The sequence below is a fragment of the Macaca nemestrina genome, chromosome 7 (assembly GCF_043159975.1).
Source record: "Macaca nemestrina isolate mMacNem1 chromosome 7, mMacNem.hap1, whole genome shotgun sequence".
In the NCBI taxonomy this organism is placed as follows: domain Eukaryota; kingdom Metazoa; phylum Chordata; class Mammalia; order Primates; family Cercopithecidae; genus Macaca; species Macaca nemestrina.
In genome coordinates, this window is record NC_092131.1 from 120,830,120 (window position 1) to 120,857,175 (window position 27,056).

A 27,056-nucleotide genomic window follows, 5' to 3' on the forward strand; every position below is an offset into this window, starting at 1 on the left:
GACCAACACATCATGTGGCACATGACTATACATGTAGATTTCACAAAATATCCTGAAGTTAAACACACACACAAAACACACCAGGATTGTTTTTTTTTTTTTTTTTTTTGAGACGGAGTCTCGCTCTGTAGCCCAGGCTGGAGTGCAGTGGCCGGATCTCAGCTCACTGCAAGCTCCGCCTCCCGGGTTCACGCCATTCTCCGGCCTCAGCCTCCCGAGTAGCTGGGACTACAGGCGCCCGCCACCTCGCCCGGCTAGTTTTTTGTATTTCTTAGTAGAGACGGGGTTTCACCGTGTTAGCCAGGATGGTCTCGATCTCCTGACCTCGTGATCCACCCGTCTCGGCCTCCCAAAGTGCTGGGATTACAGGCTTGAGCCACCGCGCCCGGCCACACACCAGGATTTTAAAAACAGTAGGTACAATATGATCCCCCATTAAAAAAATTAAACCTAGGTATGCATGTTTATAGAAAAAAGGCTAGAAAGATACATAGAAACTTTTATTCATTTTTATTGCTAAGTAGATGATCAGTGTTTTTTGTTTTTGCCTATCCATTTGCCAAATTTTCCATAATTAATATGTATTTTTTGTTTTGTTTTGTTTTGAGATGGAGTCTCGCTCTGTCGCCCAGGCTGGAGAGCAGTGGCGTGATCTCGGCTCACTGCAAGCTCCGCCTCCCGGGTTCACGCCATTCTCCTGCCTCAGCCTCCTGAGTAGCTGGGACTATGGGGCGCCCCGCCACCACGCCTGGCTAATTTTTTGTATTTTTTTAGTAGAGACGGGGTTTCACAGCGTTAGCCAGGGATGGTCTTCATCTCCTGACCTTGTGATCTGCACACCTTGGCCTCCCAAAGTGCTAGGATTACAGGTGTGAGCCACGGCACCCAGACAATTAATATGTATTTTAATTGTATGATCAGAAAAGTTCAGAAGTGGAATTGTTTTAAGCAACGATAAGGTCTTGATTTTGGGAGTTGATTGCGAAAGCTCTGGAGACAAAGGTCATAGGAGTTAAAAAAATTAATTTACTTTGAAATTTAAATGAATTTATGTATTCAATAAAAATTAAGCGTTTCCTATGTGCCAGCTACTGTTCTAGGATCTGAGGATATAGCAACGAATAAAACAGACCCAAATCCCAGCATTCACAGAAGTGGAAAGTCACTTGAATGGGGTGAAGAACTTAAACCAGGTACAAAAATTCTAAATGAATGTGAAAGAACGATAGAGAGAAAAAAAAGAGATAATGAACAGGAGTAGCCCTGATACTTGACAGAAGAGTAATGGCCTGAAAACACAGAACTCACTCCCCTTTTAACCTCCTTGTAAGAAGTATGGAAGAATCAGCAACCAACACTTGAGGACTAGAAGTAAAGTGGCATCCTTTGAAAGATGAAAGCTTCAGTTAGGGGAGGAGACAAAGATTCTGTGAGGAGTTAAGTATCTTGTTCACTACAGAATAGAGCTCTAGAGCAAAAGGGATGAGTAGTAAACTATATTTGGTATAGGAACCAAGGGAGCATGGCAGGATTAACTGACTTCAAAATTCTTAACTAGGTTCAGACTGCAGCTTACGAGGCATTTTGAGGCTTGATGATGATGCAAGATGACAATCACCTGGTCCTCAGATGCTGGGACAGCATATATTATTTATCACTGTATCCTCAGAGTCTAATAGAGTCAAATCTGCAGGTTAGTAAAAGCAAAAACCTTCAATGACTTGAAGAGAAAATCCTAAATAGCAAAATTCAGCATCGCTGAGGAACTTGCTCCAAGAAATAGCTTTGCCTAACTTAGTGTTGTTTTCAAGGAAACTATCATTCTCTGCCAACCCGGCTTAATGCCTTGGTCATTTCTGACACACTGCCCCCATGTAAATTAGTAATTAAATCAATACTCCTCATCTAACCCTTTTATGCCATTACATCTGGTTTAGGCCCTCCTCCCTCCCACTGCTTGTCCAGTTAGGCCTCAGTTATTAGGAAGTATATCCTTTATCCAAAATGTTTGGGACCAGAAGAGTTTCAGATTTCAATTTTTTTCATATTTTGGAATATTTGCATTAAATACTTAACAGTTGAGCATCCCTAATCTGAAAATCCAAAATCTGAAATGCTCCAAAGAACATTTCCTTTCAGCATCATGTCTGCACTCAGAAAGTTTCCAATTTTGGAGTATTTCAAATTTCAAATTTGGGATGATTGACTTACACTTCGTAAATCTCACTTAATCTCTTGCCTCTCTGAACTGATTTGCAGTAACTATGTGTGTGCTGTAATCATTCCCCCTGCCTGTGTTCCCTGATCTAGGCTTAAACAGACTTCGTAAGAAGCAGAGTGCTATAATATTGGTAAGGCCTGGATTCGAATCCCAGCTGTTACATATTAGCTGTGCAATCTTGAACCCACATCACTTTACTGCCTAAGAGGATACTTAAATCCTCTCAGGAGGATCAGACCACTCCCCAGATCAATAATTAAAAGGTTTCCCATCACTAAGAGAATAGGCTTAGCTCATCTTGTCTATCCAGATTCATTCTCCTGTCATTTTTCCTCCTGGGCCCTAAAGCTCTCAACTTCCATGCTTTTGAGAGGGAATTTCGCTCTGTTGCCCAGGCTGGAGCGCAATGGCATGATCTAAGCTCACTGCAACCTCCTCAGCCTCCTGAGTAGCTGGGATTAAAGATGCTTGCCATCATGTCCAGCTGATTTTTGTATTTTTAGTAGATACAGGGTTTCACCACGTTGGCCAGGCTAGTCTCAAACTCCTGACTTCAAGTGATCCTCCTGCTTCGGCTTCCTCAAGTGCTGGGATTACAGGCATGAGCCACCGTGCCTGGCCTTTCATGCTAAATCATCTCCACGAACAGGCTTTTCTCTCAAGTTACAAGGCTTACCTATCATCCCTTTCACTCACTCTGGTTAACTTTTATTGATTTTCTAAGTCTTAGCACATTCACTTTACAGTCTTCTCTGACTCTGCTCCAATGATAATCTGGTCTCTTTTTTTCCCTCATTATCAGCTAACATAAATTCTCTGCATGTTTCCCCAACATGTAAGTTATTAGCATAGCACCTAGTTAGTAGGTGCTTAAGAAACCTGTGCAGAATTTATTATTGTGGATAATACCACCACCACTTCACAGGGCTGGGAGGTTTAAAATAACATATGTATAGGCCGGGCACAGTGGCTCACGCTTGTAATCCCAGAACTTTGGGAGGCCGAGGTGGGCAGATCACGAGGTCAGGAGATCAAGACCATCCCGCCTAACATGGTGAAACCCCGTTTCTACTAAAAAATACAAAAAATTAGCCGGGCATGGTGGCGGGCGCCTGTAGTCCCAGCTACTCAGGAGACTGAGGCAGGAGAATGGCGTGAACCCAGGAGGCGGAGCTTGCAGTGAGCCGAGATCACACCACTGCACTCCAGCCTGGGCGACACAGGGAGACTCCGTCTCCAAAAAAATAAAAATAACATATGTATATACGTATAGGATACACAGTAGGTGCTCAGTCCACCATCATTTTTTCTATACCATATCCACCTCAGAGAAGACTTTACAAAAGAAAATTAAGGGAGGTGAGGACGGTTCAATTGAATAACAAACTTCTAAGATGGAATTCTGATTTTTAGTTCATAGGAAATCAAAGAACCAGAAGATATAAATTCAGCAAAACAAGGAGGGAAGCATGGTCCAATCCTCATAAAATCCTTAAGTATCTGGAACTCTTACCAATTTCCATCATTTGACACTCACTAAAATAAGAATGAATAATCCCTGCTACATGCCTCTTTCCTACCTTTCCCAGAAAGTCACTTGACATCAAGTGATACTGAGATACCAAACCCAAAGGTTTAGGAACATTCGTAAAATTACTCAGGTTATCATGGAGCTTCAAAAACAACCACCAGTAGTCTCCCTGCCTTGAATTCCTCTCCTCAAGTAAATCTTCCCTCTCCAAGTAAACCTGAATAGCAAGATCATGCTCTGCTGTTAGCCTTCCCATTTTGAATCTAGGCTCTGCCACATAACCTTTGTCAATTTGTCCCATCTCTCTATAACTTAGCATTATCATCTGTGAAACAGGCACAATAATATCCACCTCATGATATTGCAAGAACTTAAAAAGTTAACGTGTCTGATGACAATGTCTAATATGAGTTGCAATTAAATTAATATTCCAAACCCTGTTTTTCCACTTATTTGCACAGAAACCTTCATAATTCACCACTCCTCAGTCACACCATTCCCATATCCTGTATGTACTCCATGCCTCTTCCCCACCTGGGCTTACTGGAAAAGTGAGAAATTAAATGGCACCTGCTAAACCAGCAAAATTTTGGTTGGCGTATCCAGAATCTATTACTTCCTCCATTTTGCCATTCCAGGATTGCCTCTTTCTGGGTAAATAAAATAAAGCTTTTAGTGTACATCCAGTCTCAAACCTATCTGACAAACCTTCAAGGAATGTCTCAGATTTTACTTTTTCTAATTTTCTTATGATCTTAGCTTACCTTTCTCTCCACTTGAACTTCTACAGCAATCATCTATAACAAAACACAATTTTGGACTCAGTAATACATGATCCTGACATTAAACTGAATTAAGTCTGGCCCGAGGCTGCCTCCATCCATATTTTAGGTTTGGCCCAAAGTTTCTCCCTACATAGTGAACTATAAAGCTAACTTGATACGTAAGCATACTCTTGTAACAAGTAGCCAAGTCTCAGCCAATCACAGTAGCTGAGCTTCAGCCAATCACAGGTGGCCAACTGTTCAAACTGTGTTCAGATGAGGCAAAGGCTGCTGTAACCAATCCAGCTGTTACTGTACCTCACTTCCCTTAGCTGTATGTATGTCACTTCCCCTTTTCTGACCATAAATGTTATCTGACAATACAGTACTCTAGAGTCCTTCTGAACTGTTCTGGTTCTGGGAGTTTCTTGGTTCTTGAATTGCTTTTTGCTCAATTAAATTCCATTAAATTTGTCTAAAGTCTTTAACACTGACTTATCAGATAGGAAATATTCATATCCCCTAGTTTTATCAAACAGTGAGTTTCCTCCAGAAAAGGACCATTTTACAGTACTTTGCAAGCTCATCTGACTATGTAACTAGTTTGACTACCTGACTAGACCGTATGCACACAACTCAGTACAAATTTGTTACTGAAACAATTATTTTAGGCAATCAATGTCACCTTTTCAGTGTAGGTTTTCATTTGAAAGTCTGCAAAGAACAAATTTTTCTACAAAAAGTAAACGTATTTTTAAAATTCCTACAGCTACTGAGATTCAGTATTCATTCAGAGAAAAGATAACCTTACAGTAGTCCACCCTTATCCACTGATAAAGTTTGTGTATTTGTCCCCACTCAAATCTCATGGGTGAACTGCAATCCCCAGTGTAGGAGGTGGGGCCTGACGGGAGGTGACTGGATCATGGGGATGGAGGAGTTCTCATGAACAGCTTAACACCATCCCCTTGGTGCTGTCCTTGAGATAGTTTTCACAAGATCTGGCTGCTTAAAAGTGTGTGGCACCTCCCCCAACCTCATTCTCTCTGTAGCTCCTGGCTTTTGTCATGTGATACACCAGCTCTCTCTTTGCCTTCCACGGTGATTGTAAGCTTCCTGAGGCATGATCAGAAGCTGAGCAGATGTCTGGTGCCATGTTTCCTGCACAGCCTGCAGAACCATGAGCCAATTAAACCTTTTTTCTTTACACTCAGTCTCACTTATTTCTTTACAGTAATGCAAGAATGACCGAATACATCCAAGATTTCATTGTTGGCTGTTTCAGTTACCTGAGATCAACCACAGCCTGAAGATATTACGGTATTTAAGAGGGAGGGAGACCATATTCACATAACTTTTATTACAGTATAATTATTATATTATTGTTAATTTCTTACTATGTCTAATTTATAAAACTATGTCATAGATATATATGTATGCATAGGACAAAACACAGCATATATAGGTTTGGTACTATCCACAGAGGGTCTTCAAACGTATCCCCCATGGATAAGGGGCAATTACTGTATATATTTTAAACAATTATCTAAAAAAATTTAAGAAAACTGGTTGTGTAGGCCAGGTGCAGTGGCTCATGCCTGTAACCCTAGCACTTTGGGAGGCCAAGATGGGTGGATCACCTGAGGTCAGGAGTTCAAGACCAGCCTGGCCAACATGGTGAAACCCCGTTATTACTAAAATACAAAAATTTGCTGGTCATGATGGTGGGTGCCTGTAATCCCAGCTACTCGAAGGCTGAACGGGAGAATCGCCTGAACCCAGGAGATGGTGGTTGCAGTGATCTGAGATTGCGCCATTGCACTCCAGCCTGGGCGGCTGAGTGAGACACTCCATCTCAAAAAGGAAAAAAGAAAGAAAGAAAGAAAAAAAACCCAGAAAAACCGTTGTGTATTCTATTTCTCAAAGCTAAGAGCTGGGTGTGGTGGCTCACGCCTGTAATCCCAGCACTTTGGGAGGCCAAGGCAGGCGGATCATGATGTCAGGAGATCAAGACCATCCTGGCTACGGTGAAACCCCGACTCTACTGAAAATACAACAAAATTAGCCTGGCGTGGTGGTGGGTGCCTACAGTCCCAGCTACTCGGGAGGCTGAGGCAGGAGAATGGTGTGAACCCAGGAGGCGAAGCCTGCAGTGAGCAGAGATCACACCACTGCACTCCAGCCTGGGCAACAGAGCAAGAGAGCAAGACTCTGTCTCAAAAAAAAAAAAAAAAAAAAAAGCTAAGGAAACCATTCTTTTCAAATTATATATCATATAAATCTATTATAACATTCAAAATCTATTGGGTCATTTACAATTTTATTATTTAATGTATACCAAAAGAACAGAGTAAACAGATAATCTACAGAATAGGAGAAAATATTCACAAACTATGTGCCTCTGACAAAGGTCTAATATCCAGGATCTATAAAACAATTCAACAAGCAAGAAACAAATAATCCCATTAAAAAACAAGCAAAGCACATGAACAGATACTTCTCAAAAGAAGACATAAATACAGCCAACAAATACATGAAAAAATGTTCAACATCACCATCACTAATCATTAGAGAAATGCAAATCAAAATCAAAATATCATCTCACACCAGTCAGAATGGCTATTATTAAAAAGTCAAAAAAATGACACATGTTGGCGAGGTTTCCAAGAAAATGGAATGCTTGTACACTGTTGGTGTTAAGGTAAATTAGTTCAGCCACTGCAAAAAGCAGTTTGGAGATTTCCCAAAGAACTTAAAACACAACTACCATTAGACCCAGCAATCCCATTACTGGGTATATACTCAAAGGAAAATAAATCATTCTACCAAAAAGACACGTGCACTCACTTATTTTCATCACAGCACTATTCACAATAGAAAAGACACAGAATTAACCTAGGTGCCCATCAACAGTGGCCTAAAGAAAACGTGGTACATATACATTATGGGACACTATATGCAGCCATAAAAAAGAACAAAATCACGTTCTTTGTAGCAACATGGATGGGGCTGGAGGCCACTATCCTGAGTTAATGCAGGACAGGAAACCAAATATCACGTTTTCACTTATACGTGAGAGCTAAGCAATAAGTACACAAGGACATAAAGATGAGAACAATAAACATGGAGGGAAGAGCTGGGGAGAGACAAGTGTTGAAAAACTATTAATACCTATCAGGTACTATGTTCACTGAGTGATGGGATCGTTTGTACATCAAACCACAGTGACAGACAATTTACCCATGTAACAAACCTGCACATGTACCCCTGAACCTAAAATAAAAGTTAAAAAAATAAAATATAGCAAAAGACTATTTTGGATAGTAAATAATGTCACATTAAGTTTTGAAGGCCGGGTGCGGTGGTTCACACCTGTAATCCCAGCACTTTGGGAGGCCGAGGCGGGCATATCACAAGGGTCAGGAGTTCGAGACCAGCCTGGCCAATATGGTGAAACCCCATCTCTACTAAAAATACAAAAATTAGCTGAGTGTGGTGGCAGGCACCTGTAGTCCCAGTACTCAGGAGGCTGAGACAGGAGAATCACTTGAACCAGGGAGGTGGAGGCTGCAGTGAACCGAGGTCACGCCACTGCACTCCAGCCTGGGTGACAGAGCCAGACTCTGTCTCAAAAAAAAAAAAAAAAAAGATAAAGAGTTACGATAGCATGGCGCTTCCTGCCTCTAAAAAAATTGTAATTGGTTAAAAAAAAAAAAAAAAAAAAGGAAAGAAAAACCACTCCTATTCTTATAATGGATAATTCATGGATTTTTATTATGCTTATAATTACCTTTAATTCCCAACTATAGTTAAGAATTTGATCCCTTCAAATAAAGAAATACTGGTAATATTTACCTCTATTTCAAAAGTTTCATCGATTTGATCTTTTCCTTTACCACCAAGTTGCTTTCAAAGCTATGAATAAAAAGCCTACTTTTTCTTTTTTTTGGTCCAATAGAGGTCCTTTTGCTTTAAAATATGTTAGAGGGGGAATGGCACAGAGGACAAAGAGAAAATATTTTAAATGAAAATGATTCCAAATCAACTATTTTTCAGTTCACATCAATTTCATTTGCAAGTAATGTTGGCTGCAGTATTTAACTTTTTTGATGATATAATATTTGATGCAAAATAACCTATGTAGCTTCTCTATCCTATGTATAAGTTACTTAGTAAGCTAGCTGACTTTTGTTCACAGGTGCTTTATACATCCGGATGCAGAACGAGCGAGCGTAAGGTCCAAGCCAATAGTTATTTAAGGAGTTGTTAGCATTTCAAATAGCTTAAAGTGCTTTTGCACTTTGCCTAATCTTCCTACTACACAGGTTGGTCTCAAGTTTTTATTAAATGTGAGGAATTCAACAGCTATGAAACTCAAAACTATGTGCATAAGGAAAACTACCTTTACTTTTCCTGTCTCTCATTCTTTTATCTTCTTACATTCTGGGGATGCTAAAATGTTTAATATCCTTTTTCAAAGTGTTTCAAAAACTGTCAGAAATACTTTTTTTTTTTTTAAATGTTTGTTTCCCTTAAAGCACTTTTAGACAGGCAGCAAGTTTTCACTATGCCTTAGAAGAAGGAACTACAAATAGCTGGTTAAAGAGTGAGGTGGAATGGTGTGTGGGAAAAAAGGAATAGAGAAGTAAGCTCAGGAAAGCACACAGCTCAGTGCGTAAGGGAAAGGACTTCTGGTCTGACAAACCTCAGTTTTAAAGTATGCTAGCCATTTACCAGCCAAGGAGACCTCAGACAAATTAGCTAACCTTTCTAAATTGACTTACTGGTTCAATGATAGTAACAGTACTTAGCATGGGGACCATCTGAGAGAACACTTAGCACAGAATTAGCTGGTGTTATTCTTCACTCTAGCTAGTATGCTAGTATTCACTGACGAATATGAAGCAGAGAAAAACAGATACGACTGCACAGTAAAGAATGTATTATATAGAGCCTAAAATGGAAATGAAGATCAATTAGGGGGTTGTTTAGTCATCTAAGGAAGAAATCATACCGTGGCCTTATGCTAACATGTGAAGGAAAAAAAAAAAGATCGATTCTAGAGACACTGAATTTAAAATTTATAGGCTAATTGTGGCTAACTGGTGATGAAAGAGAAGAATCAGAATGACAATCAAATTCTGGCTTGGGTGGTAGTATCACCCATTTACTGTGACTTTTGGTGAGCTGGATAAATATGGCTCTCAGGTACAAAAAAAATTTTTGGATTTTAGATACAGATGTTGGAACCATTAATATGTATAGTATGTTAATTAAAGATATGGGACTGGAGATTATCAAAAGGGAAGTCTAGAGAAGAGGACACAAATCACTAATGAGGAAAGCATAGACAGTATCATGAAACTAATGAGAAGAGTTTCAAGCAGGAAAAGTAGTCAATGGCACTAAATGTTGCTGAGAAATCTAGTACTTACAAAAATCTATTGGTAGCACATGACACAGGGTATTTTACACTGGGGAGGGGAAAAAAAGGTATAAACAGTGATAGATGGATCTTCTCTCTTCTACCAAAGCGCTACTAACACAAAACTGTTTCGAGTTCATTTTCTCCAATGGCATACAAACACAGAAAACCATATTTAGTCAAACAAGTTCACAGCCACATCAGTTCAAAAATTAGCATTAATAGGTTTCGACAAAAATGGCTCTGGGTTCTTTCAAGTTTTATCAACTTACTGCCCATTAAATTTTTTCCTCATATTATTTGGAGGGAAAAAAATCACTATGTTCCTCTTGAATGGCAACTAACACAGACTTTGAATACATTATTTCATCTCCAATGTAAGGGAATAAAACGCAACCATCACTCTTCATATCTTGACCCAAATACCTAGGTCAATTTAAAAGTTTTCTTCTCCTTGTAGAAAACTAGTTTCTACTCTCCCTACAAAACCAAGAAGATATTCCCTAAATCTGCCAACATAAGATCAGTAGTATTGCAGAGTTACAGTTACAGAAGCCACTAAAAGAGCATCATTTCTTTACCCTGGGGTACCCAGCAAAATGTAATCAACAGCTAAACTTGAAATAACTTTCACTACAGTATTTACAATTATCTTTATCTCTATTTGGTAGCAATAACATTACATTTTATTAAGACAATCAAATTACATGTCAAATTACCAATATTCATGATATAAATATGGAAAATTTTAAACTTCTCTCTATCCCAAATGTTCCAGACACCAAAGTATCTGAAAAAAAAAAACCATAAAAGTAGACATTAAAAAAAACCTTCCCCTGAAACAAACACAACAACAAACATACCAGCATTAGCTCTGAAAGTCAGAGATACTAAATTATCAGTTAACTGAAATAAAAGTTGACACAAAGTAAGTTAAATTATTTAAATTGCAAAATGAGCTAGACTAACTCAATACCATACATGCTCAACTACTGGTTGCATCAATGAGTTATAGCTCAGCCCATGGCTTATCATTACTCCCCATTTCCAAGAAAAATTAGGATTGTCTTTGATTTTAACACAACTTAAGTTTATTCTGCAACGTTACTCATTTATAAGCCAGTTATGCCTATTTCATTTAACAGACTAGCTAGTAAGAGTATACACAATCCGTGGTCAATGCCAACAAAGCATGCTCTTAAAGACAAATAGAAACAACGTATGTCTAGCACCACTATATGTGTGTAAAGTTAAGTTCTTACCTTTAACTGAAACCTATAAAATACTGGAAAGATGCTAATATACCATTTCAAAGCCTGTAATTATTCATAACAGTTATCTGTTTCCGAAGCGTAGTTTTAAAAACTCAAAATTAAGAAATGCACAAATAATGACAAAGGTTATTCATACATGTTTTTGAGGCAGGTAAACTAAGGTTAACTGGCGCTACTTCAGTCTCCTCCTAAAAATGTTTCTGATATATTTTCTTGAAAGAAAATATTTCTTCTGACATGCGCTTACCAGAAGAAAAAGAAAAGCCAGCCTGAATAACAAAGCCAGTGTAAAACATTAAGCCCCATACTTACTAATAGCAATACATACAAATAAGTATATGAAATATCTAACAGAGATACAACTGCTCACTTAAGTGGGTAAAAGTTTTTCTAATTTCCTTCAGCTGATTTTCATATCCAGAAAAATTGATTTATATCCATCTACATCTTGGAAAATGGTGTTGAAAACAGGCTTTCAGGCAAAAACTAATCAACAAGTCAGAGAGCTCCATAGGCACACTTTAACAGAACATTTCAGGCTACACATTAGAAAAACTTTGAAGCACATTCTGCTGGTGTCGATATAAACTGGTGTAACTTTTTAGAAAAACAATTTGGCCAGTGAAGTGTTCATATCCTTTGATCTAGATAAGGCCACTCCAGGATTTTTCCAAAAGAAATCTTTTTTAAAAAGGAAAATATTTTACAGCTACACACAGATGTGTGTTCAAAGCAATACTATTAAAAATGACAAAAAATTAGTAACCTAAAAGTAGACAAGTCAAAAAACTAGGTCAATTAAGGTCACATCAATTTAGGAGAATTACATAGTTACTGAAATGAAAACAATTTCAACAGATAGTTAAGTGAAAACATAAAACTGCACGAATTCATAATTATTGGAAAAATGCAAGAATATAAGATAGAGAAGGGAACAGGAAAAAAATGAGATGACCAAACAATGATCTTCTGGTGGGTAGATAGGTAACTTTTTTCGATTTCATTATTATTACACTATTGTTTAAGCAACAGATACAGCAGAAAAGCATTAATTTAAAAACCTTTGCATGATCCGGAACAAGCAGCATAGCAAATACAACAGCTGAAAATGCTTAGCCGGCATTTGTTCTGATTACTGTAATGATTATTGCAATTTATACCTTAATTTCTATGAGAACAAAGAGCAACAATATAAAGAAAACAGTCTCTAAAAAAATATTCTTGTACTGAAATACACTACAATTACTTCATAAATAAGAAATGTAGATAGAATCAGATACTTTAAAAAAAGTTTTAGTAGCCTACCTATAGCTTTTAAAAATATAAATCCTGTTTCAAAATGTTAATTACTTATCTCCACCTTTGAAAGAAATGAAGAGTGAATGAAGAAGAAAGCAGTTTTACTTTGTTCATCAATGGCCTTTTTGAAAACAAAGCTAAAATTATGAGCATATTAAAAATGTCAACATATTGTTAAAATATACTGAAATTAAAAGGGGGATTGTGCTGGGGTTAAAAAAATTAAACAGTTGGCATTTCAATTTATTAAAAAAGACTTATTTAAGCCTATCACATTTATCTTTCAGCAATTTAACATTTTAAGTTTAAGGAAAATGACATATCAAATGAACCTCCTCAAGATGTCATTTATAAAAACTGACAACTGACTGTTCGAACAACCAATCCCAAAGAAAAGCCTGTTATTGAAGATGATTTGGAGTCTAAGATTTTTTGATGACACTCATATTCTGAACTAAAAATAATGATAGGAGAAAGTCAAGTTTGATTCTCTGAACACCTATTTCCTGTCCAAACAGCCCTTTTGTTCTGCTTCCCTGCTTAATTTTAGTGTTCAGTTTGCATCAGAAAATAAAAACAATGACAAAACCTAGCACACACAGAATCATAAAGGAGCAAAATTATAAAATAAAAGATCATAAAAAGATTAGAACAAAAATCCTACCAACAAAACCTCCACAATTTTCTGTTTGCTTCACCTCAGATTAACTTCACTTGAAGCTGTACTCCAAAGCAACCAAACCTGAGTACCAAGCTCCACCTTCCCCAATTCTAGTGGCTGAAGAGTAAAATCTCCTCCCTGTTAGTGAAACTGGTAATTGTGATTGGATACTGCTAATATCCATTATTTTAAAGAACTTTTCCTTGCTAGCAGGTTAGGTTGGACACACTAAAACCCCCTGGATAAGCTGGTTTCTTAAAGAAACAGTAGATAAGGTTTCAGTTTTCCCATCATATACTGTTTGCTTACCCTTGTCTAGGTGAAAAATAAACTAAGTAACATAAATGAAAATCTCACAGAAGCAGCTGTTACCAATTGTTTAAAATACAACGCTTCTAATCAAAATCATTTGATTATTTTTTTGGAACAATGAAGGTGAAGTTATGCTTTAAAGACAGATTATTTTTAATAGAGTTCACATTTTACCTGAAAATTGTAAAAGGGCAACAGAAAATTCATTACAATATGTTGCTAAGAGGAACAAACTAATGTTTTTTCTAAGACTTAAAGAGAAAACTATAACTTAAGTGAAAATACACAGCACTAAAATATTGAATGCAAAAGATTCATTTCTAAGCTGTCTATCAAATTCACTGACACTTACGTTCTCAGTATCACAACAGAGTAGAAATGTTAGTGACATCAAAGGTTGATATTTCTACTTAAAACTGAAGACTGGGCAGAAATATTATTACATTTAACAGATACGACATGTGAGTATTTTGCCAACATTAATGCTTAACCATTTGCAAACAGAGATCTAAAAGCAAAAGGCACATGTTCTAATGACCTGTTCAAGTATAAAATTTAGAAAAGTTTAAGTCTTTTTCATATATTTTTTTTAATGTGTGGAAACTACTTTGCACTCTATAACTTCAAAGTGGCATGGGCACCCTAAAGTGAAAGGTATATTCCTCTTAAACTTCTCACTAAGCTACATTAAATTGTATTTTTACTACAGAGATCCTAAAGAGATACTATTCAGGAACTCTGATTTTTAAGCAAAAAAGACCTACTGTCACTTTATACACTACTAGGTTTACTATTTTTACATTATAAGTTTATATATTTTAATTAGAACTGCTTATGTTTTTAGCAGCTTGGCCCATCAAACATTACTCTGACATTAATCATTACCTGACTGATTCAATGGCATTTTATGTCTAATTAACTGTGTAAGTATACTTTTTACCTCTACCAAAAATCCTGTGATTCATAAACTCAAAATTAAAGCATATTAGAGTGACTTCTTCTTAAAATATGCTTTCAATGTTTGGTTTGCATCAGAAAAGAAAAACAGTGACAAAACCTTTCAACATTTTAAAGTTTTCAAAGTTCAAAATCTTGCAACTATTTTTCCCCAGAGAAAACTCACATATTAGAACACAAAGCCAACAAAATTGTTTTGAATACAAAGGGAAGTCTTTGTAACAAACTGAAAATTCACATAATTGCAACTAGACATGAATATGGAGCAATACCCTGCTGAAGCCCAAACAGCTGCATAATCTATTATGCCCTTTAAGTGGACAAATTGAAAGAGCCAATTCACAGAGGTCTAGTCCCAGGATCCTTTGCAAGGATTCACTGTTTTGAATGCCCAGCACTTCATGAGTCAAGTTCAGGTTTTCTTCCCACTGTGTGGACACTCTTGCAAAAGAACACTAGAAGCAAAGGAGGCACAGAAGCAATCAGCAAAAAAATACACAGCTTGAATTACAGCATAAGACTTGAAGAAAAGTGACTGTAGATGGCCAAAAGTTTTATAAAAAAAAAAAGAGAGAGAGAGTTGGCAAACATTTTAATCTTAAAATCTGGCAAGCATAAAATTAGTAGACAGTTATGGAAACCAAACAAACCTTTGCTCTCGCATCAATTTTTCACTTCAAAGTTAATTATGAAACAAACACGAATCATACACTAATATAACACCAAGACCACTCTCAATCTATATATAACCAAGAGAAAAGAGAACTGTGTACTTAGTGAATCTAGATTGTTTTAAGATCTCCGGGACCTGCTTGAAAGAACATCAAGGTGATTATCATTTTAGGTAGCAAACAGGTTAAAATTAAGAGTAGTTTATTCCATTTCTAAATCAGCAGCAGCAGAAAACAACAGCAAAAATAAATAAAAAGAAAGCAATGTCACAACCATAAAATTTATAACCGAGATAATATGAAAACAAGGAGCCTGCAAAAAGCTCTGAAGCTCCCTGACTGCATGCAGTAACAACACTTTTTAAGCATCAAGTATTCAAAGGATGTATTGTACACTATTTGTGGGAGCCCAGAAAGTTTCCCAAATCTTATCAGCTAAAAACAATTTAGAACAGAACAAACCACTGAACAATTTGGTGCCACTTCATTTTTGATTAAAAAGACCCTACTTATATAAAGAATCAGTATCTAGACTATTACGAACAACTTTTAGCAGAATATATACAGAACAGGGCAAACACTTTCTTAGAATTCTGAAGGATTCTGGATAGTTCAAACTGCTCTTCCAACAAAAGAAATTAATCCTGGGCATTTTCTCTGGCACAGCTGGTGGTTTATTGTAGTAGATGATAAAAAGACCACCCTGACATTAGCAAAACATGACTGGGATCACTAAGGATAAACTGAAAAACACCTCAATGGGGAATAAAAAATTTAAAAAATATGGCTGGGTGTGGTTGATCACGCCTGTAATCCCAGCACTTTGGGAGGCAGAGGCAGGTGGATCACAAGGTCCTAGGAGTTCAAGACCAGCGTGGCCAAGATGGTGAAACCCCATCTCTACTAGAACTACAAAAATTAGCTGGGCGCTGTGGCAGGTGCCTGTAATCTCAGCTACTTGGGAGGCTGAGGCAGGAGATTTGCTTGAGGCGGCAGACACTGCACTCCAGCCTGGGTGACACAGTAAGACTCTGTCTCAAATAAATAAATAAAAATAAAAAATATTTCCCTGGCCAATACACATTGCCTACAAAAGTAAGATACATTTGAGCTTGCAATTCCTGGTGTATCTCTGCTGACTCCTTAGGGAAAAGATTACAAGGTGTGTAGGAGGAGTTGGGGAGTTTGACTGAATGGCCTATTCAGTCAAACACTGAACACAAAGGAAACATTAAGGAAACCTACAGATAAGAAAGCATAAACCAAGCTGATAGGATAAGGTATCTTTCTACAAAAAACACAGTAAATTGCTTTGTTTTAGGCCTCAAGGGATAAACAAGGTTATGATTCATGCAAAATAAAAAGAAACCGGGATCACAATAGTGAGACAAAAGTAAAAGAGAAGGCATTTATAATACTCAACTATCAAGATTTTAGGAGTCATACATTTTCATGTGCCAAATAACATACCATAGATCATCTAAGAAAAAGTGCTAGACATAGAAAAACGAAGAGAAAATAGACTGGCCAACTTTAAATTCCCTCTCTCTCCTTGGAGGCCTAAACCAGAAAAAAATAAATATTACATAAAAGACAAAGACTAACTCTTATAGCTACCAAAAGAGCTTTTCTCAACCAGTTTAAACAGTCACAAAGAAAACGAACAATTCTGAAAAGCAAAAGTTGAATAGGTAACATTCTCTGTGAACTATACAATAACATTCAAAAGTTAACAGTTAGTTTATTCATTCACCAAATCTTTTGAACCTCTATTATGCGCTGAAGATACTACAGTAAATAAAATGGATATAGTCCCTACCATTATAGAAACTTATGGTCAAGTCAGACCAGTGCTGTCGCACAGAAACATGAGGGCCACATGTGATTTTCTATTTCCTAGTAGTCACATTGAAATATAAAAATTGGCTGGGCACAGTGGCTCACGCCCGTAATCCCAAGACTTTCAGAGGCCAAGGCAGACAGATCACTTGAGCTCAAAAGTTCAAGACTAGCCTGGGCACCACAGTGAAACCCCATCTCTACAAAAAATTTAAAAAATTTTTTTAAATTATCTGGGCGTGGTGGAGCGCCTATAGTCACAGCTACTTGGGAGGCTGAGGTGGGAGGATCCCTTGAGCCAGGGAGGTTTAGACTACAGTGAGCCAACATCACACCACTGCACTCAATCCTGGGCGACAAAGGCAACACTATGTCTCAAAAACAAACAAACAACAACAACAAAAAAAATTAATAGGCCAGGAGCGGTGGTGCTCGCCTGTAGTCCCAGCTACTTGGGAAGTGGAGGCAGGAGAATCACTTGAACCCAGGAGGCAGAGGCTGCAGTGAGCTGAGACTGTGTGCACTTCAGCCTGGACGACAGAGTAAGACTCCGTCTCAAAAAAAAAAAAAAAATTGTTTTAATTAAAAAAAAAAAACAGTAATAGTATATTTTAACACAATATATGTAAAATATCATTACTTCAATATGTAATCAATATTTTAAAAATTGAGATATTTTCATTGTTTTGTACTAGAAATCAAGTTCCTATTTCATACTCAGTACATCAATTCAGACTTGCCACATCTCAATAGTCAGATGTGACTATTTAAATAAAATATGGTAGCCATTAGCCACAGGACTATAAATTAAGATAAATATCTATTATTGCAGAAGACTCTGTATCTCTGCTGTCCAACACAATTGCCACTAGCCACATAAGGCCACTGAGTGAGCACCTAAAATGTGACTAATACAAATGAGGAACTGAATTTTTAATATTAAATTAAATTTAAATTTATTTAAATAGCCACAAGTGGCTGGCAGCTACGGGACTGTATGGATCTGAAAGAAGAAACAGACGCTAAAACAATTCACACAAATTTAATGAACTGGAGTTGTTACAAATGTTTATGAAAGAAAAGCCCAGGCTGGGCGCAGTGGCTCACGCCTGTAATCCCAGCACTTTAGGAGGCCAAGGCGGGCGGATCACGAGGTCAGGAGATCAAGAACATCCTGGCTAACACGGTGAAAACCCGTCTCTACTAAAAATGCAAAAAATTAGCCGGGCGTGGCGGCGGGCGCCTGTAGTCCCAGCTACTCGGGAGGTTGAGGCAGGAGAATGGCGTGAACCCGGGAGGCAGAGCTTGCAGTGAGCCGAGATCGCACCACTGCACTCCAGCCTGGGGGACAGAGCAAGACTCTGTCTCAAAAAAAAAAAAAAAAAAAAAAAGAAAAGAAAGAAAAGCCCAATATAAAATGAGCACATGAAGCCAACAGAAAGACCTAACCTATTTTGTGGCATCAAGGAAGGATTCCTCAAGGAAATCACAACTAAGCAAAACAAAAGCATATGCAAAGGTCTTGAGTAGAGAAAACTGAAAACACAGTAGAAATAATGAAGAAAAGTAAAAGGGGTAAAATAATATAGCTATTTGTAGGAGACTGATTTGGATCACAAAATCGAAACTCCATAGGAAGGCAGGAGGGGTGGAAGCAGCCCTACCATTTGGAAATAAAAAATAAAAGTCTCCCAAACAAGTCCTGAAACAAAGCTTGTCCCACTGTCCTCACTCAGTAAACTGCAGTCATTCCAATCTTCTGTCAAATTCAAAGTCAAGTCAAGCACTTTGCATACATGCCATTTGTGCCAGCAGTTCCCTTCACTTGGGAAACTTCCTCCAACTTCTTGATTTTAGAACTCAGAATCAGTTCCAAATTTTCTACACAGGACAAGTTTTGGAGCAGTGATCCAGTTGGAAGATGGGGAAGAGGCTTGAAACTGTTTGCAAAGCAATTTTTCTTTTTCTTTTTCTTTTTTTTTCACCCAGGCTAGAGTACAGTGGTGCAGTCTCAGCTCACTGCAACCTCTGTCTCCAGGGTGCAAGTGATTCTCCTGCCTCAGCCTCCGGAGTAGCCGGGATTACAGGCACCGGCCACCACACCTACCTAATTTTGGCATTTTCAGTAGAGATGAGGTTTCACCATGTTGGTCAGGCTGGTCTTGAACTCCTGACCTCAGGTGATCTCAACCATGCCTGCAAAGCAATTTTCACAAAATATCTGGCAAAAAAACTTAGTCATTTCAGCCGGATGCAGTGGCTCACGCCTGTAATCCCAGCACTTTGGGAGGCTGAGGCGGGTGGATCACCTGGCGTCAGGAATTTGGGACCAGCCTGGCCAACACGGTGAAACCCCATCTCTACTAAAAATACAAAAATTAGCCAGGCATGGTGGTGCATGCCTGTAATCTCAACCACTCAGGAGGCTGAGGCAGGAGAATTGCTTGAACCCAGGAGGCAGAGGCTACAGTGAGCCAAGATCGCACCACTGCACTCCAGCCTGGGCAACGGAGCAAGACTCCATTTTTCTTTTTTCCTTTTTTATGTTTTGATAGATTGGGAAAGCTAAAGAAACTCCCATACACACCTTGGTACCACTGATCAATTTAAATGTGACATCCTCAGAGAGACCATCACAGATCATCCAATTAGCACCTTCTATTATTTATTTACTTCCTAGGCACTTGTCGAAATCTGAAATTCTTTATTCGTTGGTTTGTCTATATTGACAGACTGTAACTGGATGAAGGCAAGAGACCTTGTCTTGCACACAGTTGTGTCCTCAGTACTTGGCACAATGCCTAGATGGAGCAAGTACTTAAATACTTGTTGAAAAAATAAAAACTGCAACTGTAGAGGTTTTTAAATATATAAACATAAAAATATTACTCATCAAAATTTAAGTAATAGTTAAAGCTATGCTCAGAAGAACATTCAACAGCATTACATATTTTCATTATAAAACATATAATATTGTAAAAGTTGCAATTTTTTTAAGTTAAAAAATTCAAAACTGGCTGGGCACAGTGGCTCACGCCTGTAATCCCAGCACTTTGGGAGGCCGAGGTGGGTAGATCACCTGAGGTCAGGGATTCAAGACCAGCTTGGCCAACATCGTGAAACCCCATCTCTACTAAAAACACAAAAACTAGCCAGGTGTGGTGGCACACCCCTGCAATCCCAACTACTCAGAGGGCTGAGGCATGAGAATCACTTGAACCTGGAGACTAAGGTTGTGGTGAGCCGAGATCATGCCATTGCACTCCAGCCTTGGCAACACAGTAAGACTCTGTCTCAAAAAAAAAAAAAAATCAAAACCAAAACTAATTTGAAGCCCAAAAAGAATAAACTAAAAAATCTGAGGACTAACACAGCAACAACCAAAAAAGGGGGATGGAGGACAGACTTAAATAACAAAAAAAAAACACATTTGTTTACAAAATGAAAATACTCTGCCCCGTGTATACAAGTGTGCACTGGTACCAAATCACTGATATTTCAATAAAACCTAAAAAGAACCAAGAATATGTGCATTTAACATATGATAAAGGCAGCTTTATTTCAAGGCAACAAGTTTTTTTTTTTTTTTTTTTTTTTTTTTTTTTTTTAGTGGGGCCAAAATTTTTAAGGAAAAATAAAGGAAGTTATTTCACTTCACATATATCAAAATAAATCCCAGATGAACAGAAAAAGACAGATGTGAAATACGAAACTGTAAAAGAACTAGAAGAAAATTTATCTGGGCAGGAGAAACCTTTAAATATAAAAGCAAAGTAGAAGCCATGAAAGAAAGTATTAACCTAATTTTCTTAAAAGGTAAAAACCATTGCCTAGGCCGGGCGCGGTGGCTCAAGCCTGTAATCCCAGCACTTTGGGAGGCCGAGACGGGCGGATCACGAGGTCAGGAGATCGAGACCATCCTGGCTAACACGGTGAAACCCCGTCTCTATTAAGAAATACAAAAAACTAGCCGGGCGAGGTGGCGGGCGCCTGTAGTCCCAGCTACTCGGGAGGCTGAGGCCGGAGAATGGCGTAAACCCGGGAGGTGGAGCTTGCAGTGAGCTGAGATCCGGCCACTGCACTCCAGCCTGGGTGACAGAGCGAGACTCCGTCTCAAAAAAAAAAAACAAAAAAAAAAAAACCATTGCCTGTTTTTGTTTTGTTAAAAAAAAAAAAAAAAAAAAAAAAGAGAGAGCAAGAGAAAAGAAAACACTGTAAGGTAAATGAAGAGTTAGGAAAAATATTTGTAGGCCAGGCCCAATGGCTCATACCTGTAATCCCAGCACTTAGGGAGGCCGAGGTAGGTGAATCGCTTGAGCCCAGGAGTTTGAAACCACTCTGGGCAACATGGTGAAACCCCATCTCTACAAAAAATTGCCAGGCATGGTCCCCACCATGCCTGTAGTCCCAGTTACATGGGAGGCTGAGGTGGGATAATCACTTAAGCCCAGGAGTAAAGGCCACAGTGAGCCATGACTGCACCACTGCCCTCCAGCCTGGGTGACAGAGCAAGACGTGTTTCAAAAAACATTTTAAAAAAACCAAACGTGTATGTGTGTATATGTATACGTGTGCATATATAAATGTGTATATGTATATTTGCAGTATATGGCAGAGTTGCTATCCTAAACCCTAAAAATATAAAAGGTTTAAAAGGGTATCACAAACATAAACCACCATCCAAAATGGGCAAAAGAGAAACTAGATGTCCAAGATCCATGTTTATTTACCATCATAATTAATTAAAGAAATATATAATGATTCCTACAGAAAGGGAAGGAAGAATGGAGGGTAGATGGATAGACAGATAATGCTGGTAAAGATATACAAGAAATGTGTATTCTGTCATATTTTTAGTCAAATTTGATGTTAAAGTTTGATGTTAGTCAAAATTTAAGAACTAAATTTGGCAATATTTATGAAAAGACTTTAAGAAATGTTCATATGCTTTGATTCAGTGATTAAGACAGACTAGATCCTAAAGACACAATGACAAATACACAGAAGTAGCTCTTATGATATTTATCACACATTATAAGAAGAAAAAAATAATAAACGTTAAGTTACACCCAACAGATAACTAGTTAGGTTATTTTTATAAGATGGAACTGTCCCTGGGGGTAACCACTGGTCATACGTCTACTGAGCATTTGAAATGTGGCTAGTCTGGGTCGGACATGGTGGCTCATGACTGTAATCCCAGCACTTTGGGAGGCCAAGGCAGGCGAATCACTTGAGACCAGGAAAAGACCAGCCTGGCCAACATGGTGATAACTCGGTATCGACTAAAATTATAAAAATTTAGGCAAGGCACGGTGGCTCACGCCTGTAATTCTAGAATTTTGGGAGGCCCAGGCAGATGGATCACCTGAGGTCAGGAGTTTGAGACCAATCTGGCCAACATAGTGAAACCCCCTCTCTACGAAAAATACAAAAATTAGCTGGGTGTGGTGGCATGCACCTGCAGTCCCAGCTATTGGGGGGAGGCTAAGGCAGGAGAATCGCTTGAACCCAGGAGGCAAAGGTTGCAGTGAGCCAAGATTGCACCACTGCACTCTAGCCTGTATACCAGAATAAGACTCCGTCTCAACAAAAAAAAAAAAAAAAAATAGCCGGGCGTGGTTCTGCACGCCTGTAGTCCCAGCTACTCAGGAGGCTGAGGAACAAGAATCACTTGAACCTAGGAGGCGGAGGTTGCAGTGAGCTGAGATCGCACCATTGCCCTCCAGCCTGGGAGACAGAGCAAGACTCTGTCTCAAAAAAATAAAAATTAAAAAAAAGAAATGTAGCTAGTACGAATTGAGATATACTTTAAGTGGAAAATACACAACAAATTATAAACACAGTCTAAAAAAGAAAATTATCCCATCAGCAATTTCTTACACTGATTACATGTTGAATTCATAGTTTTTGGGTTAAATAAAATGTATTTCACCTGTTCATCTTCTTTTCGTAATGTGGCTACCAGAAAATTTTAAATTACTTAATGTAGCTCCCATTCGTGACTAACATTGTATTTCTAGTGGACTTTGCTGGTCTGAGGTATACAAACCACAGTAAGAGGTTTCAATTTTATTTGGTATATTGCAAAGCTACGGGGGAGTTTTGAGTCAGAGAATAAGATACTCTAATTTACACATTTAAATGAAACAGAAGAGTAGAAAAGTTGAAGCAATGGTACCAGTTAGATGACCTCTATTACCATCTTATATAAAACAAGATGGTGAGGCAGATTACATTTCGGTAATTTCTTAAGGAAAAGCCAGCCTGAGAGTGTTTAGAATTGGCTCTTAATAGGCCAGGCATGAGCGCCAGCCCATAATCCCAGCACTTTGGGACGCCGAGGCAGGCGGATCACAAGGTCAGAAGATCGAGACCATACTGGCTAACACGGTGAAACCCCGTCCCTACTAAAAATACAAAAAATTAGCCAGGCGTGGTGGCAGGCGCCTGTAGTCCCAGCTACTCAGGAGGCTGAGGCAGGAAAATGGCGTGAACCCGGGAGGCAGAGCTTGCAGTGAGCCGAGATCGCGCCACTACACTCCAGCCCGGGTGACAGAGCAAGACTCTCTCTCCAAAAAAAAAAAAAAAAAATTGACTCTTAATAGTTTAGGATATTAAGAAAACACACACAAAGACCAAGGATATACCTGAAAAATGTTAACAATAGTTATCTATGATGGTGTTATAGGTGGCTTTTCTTAGTAACTTTCTATTCTTTCTCAAAGTTTGAGGGGGAAAACCCCATATACACATTGTCCTTACAATCAAATAAAAAATGAGGTTTTTAAAAGCAAAATACAGCCCTACCAAAACAAAGCATCCTGATATTTGTCTGCAAGCTACATATAGAAAAAATGAAACCATCTCTACTCCCATGCCTTCAAAAAGGTTATTCAACGCTACATGTAAATTCACACTTACATACATGAATGAAACATGAAACACACACAAACACACCTATCTTCAGGATATTAAGGAGATACTATTCCCTAATTTGTCACTGTGTCTCTGTTAGCATAATGAAACAGATACTTGGGAAGCACACCTTGTGGGCATTCTCTAATCTAAAAGGTATTTAAATATGGAGTTAAGAAATCCTGAAACATCGCACAACTTTTTCAAAAATATTCCAAAGGATACAAAACGTAATTCCACGGAATAACACCTTGGTCCTAATGCTTTCCCTTAAAGGGTGTGTGCCATTTGACAGGTGTTTTCCTTAACTAAAGTCTGTGCAAAACTGGAAGAATAAGCTTAGGACAAGTTTCTTCTACATGAGTATGCTAAGGCACAAGAGAAATTTTTAAGTAATTTGCTAGAGATTAGAGGGGAGGAGAGGAACAGCAGAAAGGTGATTTATTTTACATACGATCCAGCGTTTTTTCGACTATACTTACTATTTTTGCATTGAAAAGGAGATACCAAACAGTGCCAGACTTTTTACAATGTGACTTCAAAGTAAGAGGGTCATTACACATAGGTTAACAGGAATTTTGGGTTTTCATGCAAATGTTCAACTAGGTTGAACTAGTTCAATCACTATGGCTATGAATCTTCTATTTAAACATAATAGAGAATCCTAACGTTTTTCATTCATTTTATTTCTAAGTTATTCAATCTATTCTAGTCCTGATTACCTAATACCTTCTAATGCAATCCACATTAAGTATTTACTCTAGAGAAATTATTGTACATGTGTACCAAGAGCCGGAAACAAGAAATGTTCATAGAGCAAGACTGTTTATAGCAAAACAAAATAAAAAACAACAAAAACACGGTCTAAGTGCCCATGAGTTACGGCAGATTAACATGTCACAAAGCAATGAAATAAACTACAGCCACATACTATTTTTTATAAAGCTCAAAAGAAAAGCAAATTAAATGCCACACTGTTTCGGCATACAAACATATATGATAAAACTATTTTTCAAAAAGTCAAGGAAGTGACATACACAAAATCCACTGCACAGATAAACTCATAGACAAATGCAAGTTTTACTAATGTTCCAGTTTTGGGTTTGGGAGGAGGAGTCAAGCATTTATGACGTTTTATCTGTTTATACTTTACTGTATTTTTTTGTGGTATTAAATATATTTTGGTTACTTCTTATAAACTTCACTGACATATAGTTGACAATAAACTGCACATACTTGAAGTGTAAAACGTGTAAGTTCTGACATATGCATACACCCAGAAAGTTATCACTACAAGATAATAAATCCATCGACCCCCGTATTTTCTCCTGCACATTGGTGATCTCTGTCTCCCTTTAAATATACTTTAAAACCTACAAAAGTAAAAATAAAAAAGACAACCTGTTTTGGAAACTTAAACGTGCACATTTTGCAAAACATTTCCCCTAGGGCTCTGGAGAAACTATACGTAAATTCAGAAAGTGCCTTAAACTTGGTGACATAGAAACTGAACAACTACCCTTAAAAGTTTATGGTATTTTACACTTTTAAAAAATCAAATTCCGACTTTGGTTTGAAAGAGGAATTTAATCCTGTTTCTCGGAGCATCAAAATCATTAATTCTGCCCAGTTTTGTTTTTTTTGTTTTGTTTTTTGAGACGGAGTCTCCCTCTGTCGCCAGGCTGGAGTACAGTAGCGCGATCTGGGCTCACTGCAACCTCCGCCCCCCGGGTTCAAGCGATGCTCCTGCCTCAGCCTCCCAGTAGCTGGGACTACAGGCAAGCACCACCACGCCCAGCTAATTTTTGCATTTTTAGTAGAGACAGGGTTTCACCATGTTGGCCAGGATGGTCTCGATCTCCTGACCTTGTTATTAGACCGCGTCGGCCTCCCAAAGTGCTGGGATTAGAGGCGTTGAGTTACCGCGCGTGGCCAATTCTGCCCAGTTTTTATGGCCCAATAACTTAATATAAATTACCTTTAGGTAACCCCAAGGCCCTAACTTCCTCACAACTGGTCACAACTTCCGAGTTGTGAAGGTAAATCATAGCGTCCCAACTGTGTGGGTTAGCACATGACTTCGAAACCAAGTTAAAAAGATTTCAAACACAATATTCTTTCGTAGTTCTTTAGGTGGCTAAAACTTGAAAATAACTATTTCAAAAGAGCAGACGAAAAATTTAGAATCCTAAGCAAGCTAAACCCAAGCACGGAAAAAAGAGACCGATTCCCTTCCCGGTGCCAGTCAGGAGTTGGAAACAACGGGCTGCCTCCGGCTGGTTTCTGAAAACACGGCAGGTGGAAAAACATCCCGAAGAAGACCTGAGACTGGGGGGGGGAGGGGGAGTTGACGCGCCCCAGGGTGCCCAGGGCCCTTCCGACCCCCGCCCGCCAACCGCTACGAACCCGCTCGGGGCGGCGCGCGTCGCGGCCTCCGCGGCCCTGAAGAACTGAGGCTCCGGACCCCAGCGCGACCACCCTGACAGGTTTTGGCCCCGGGCTGCGGGCGCCCGCGCGCGTCTGAGGTGAACCAGCCGATCCCCGGCCCCTGCCCCCGGAGCCGGGAGTCCTAGCCCTCTCGGCCGCGGCCCCCGCGGGCCCACCACCTGCTGCGCCGGCCAGCGGCCCTCCGCTTCCGGCTCCCGGGAGCCGGGAGGGGCCGGGGGCGGGCCTCGCCTCGCTGCAGCCGGGTGGGGGAAGGGAGCGGGCGGGGGAGGGGCAGCGCGGACCAGACCGGGCCCCGCGGGCCGCGCTATTCACCTGGCGGCGGCTCTCTCCGCCTGACGCGCTGCCCGCCGCCGCCGGTAGCCGCTGGTGAACCGGGACAGGTAAGGCCGCCGAACCCCTGCTCCCTCTGGCTCCGCCACCGCAGGCCCCTCCGTCTGCTGTTTATTAAACTTTTCTGTTTGGTTGTTCGGCCTATGACGCGACCGCGGAGGAGAGCCACTGGATTGGCCGGCTCCCAGGGCTGACGCGGCGGGCCCCGCCCGCATCCTAATTATTACCGGCGCGGGCGGGGCCACAGGCCGGAGGAGGCGGGGAGAGGCGGGGTCAAGGCTCGGAGCGCACGGCAATTGGCCGGAGGCGAGAGAAGAGGCGGGGCGGAGCGAAAGGAGATGCTTCTCCTTCCTCTGCACCTCCACCATCGCTTGCTCCACTGCCGTCTCTGTGGGGCTCATCCCGC

The 27,056-nt window shown here is 39.5% G+C and overlaps 1 protein-coding gene across 8 annotated transcripts in view; it reads right to left on the reverse strand.

Moving 5' to 3' along the window:
* The window catches only part of LOC105493111 (zinc finger AN1-type containing 6), an 83,048-nt gene extending 56,224 nt beyond the window's left edge, over window positions 1–26,824 (reverse strand). The window contains exon 1 of one of the 8 annotated variants that reach the window (XM_011760554.3): window positions 26,633–26,824. The gene's annotated coding sequence lies outside the window, so the exon portion shown is untranslated. Of the gene's footprint in view, window positions 1–4,322; window positions 4,339–13,178; window positions 13,316–25,850; window positions 25,869–26,278; window positions 26,424–26,632 lie in introns of those variants that run through there. The other 7 variants (XM_011760551.2, XM_011760552.3, XM_011760556.3 and 4 more) reach the window with 7 other exon arrangements.
* Between the last annotated feature and the right edge of the window lie 232 nt (window positions 26,825–27,056).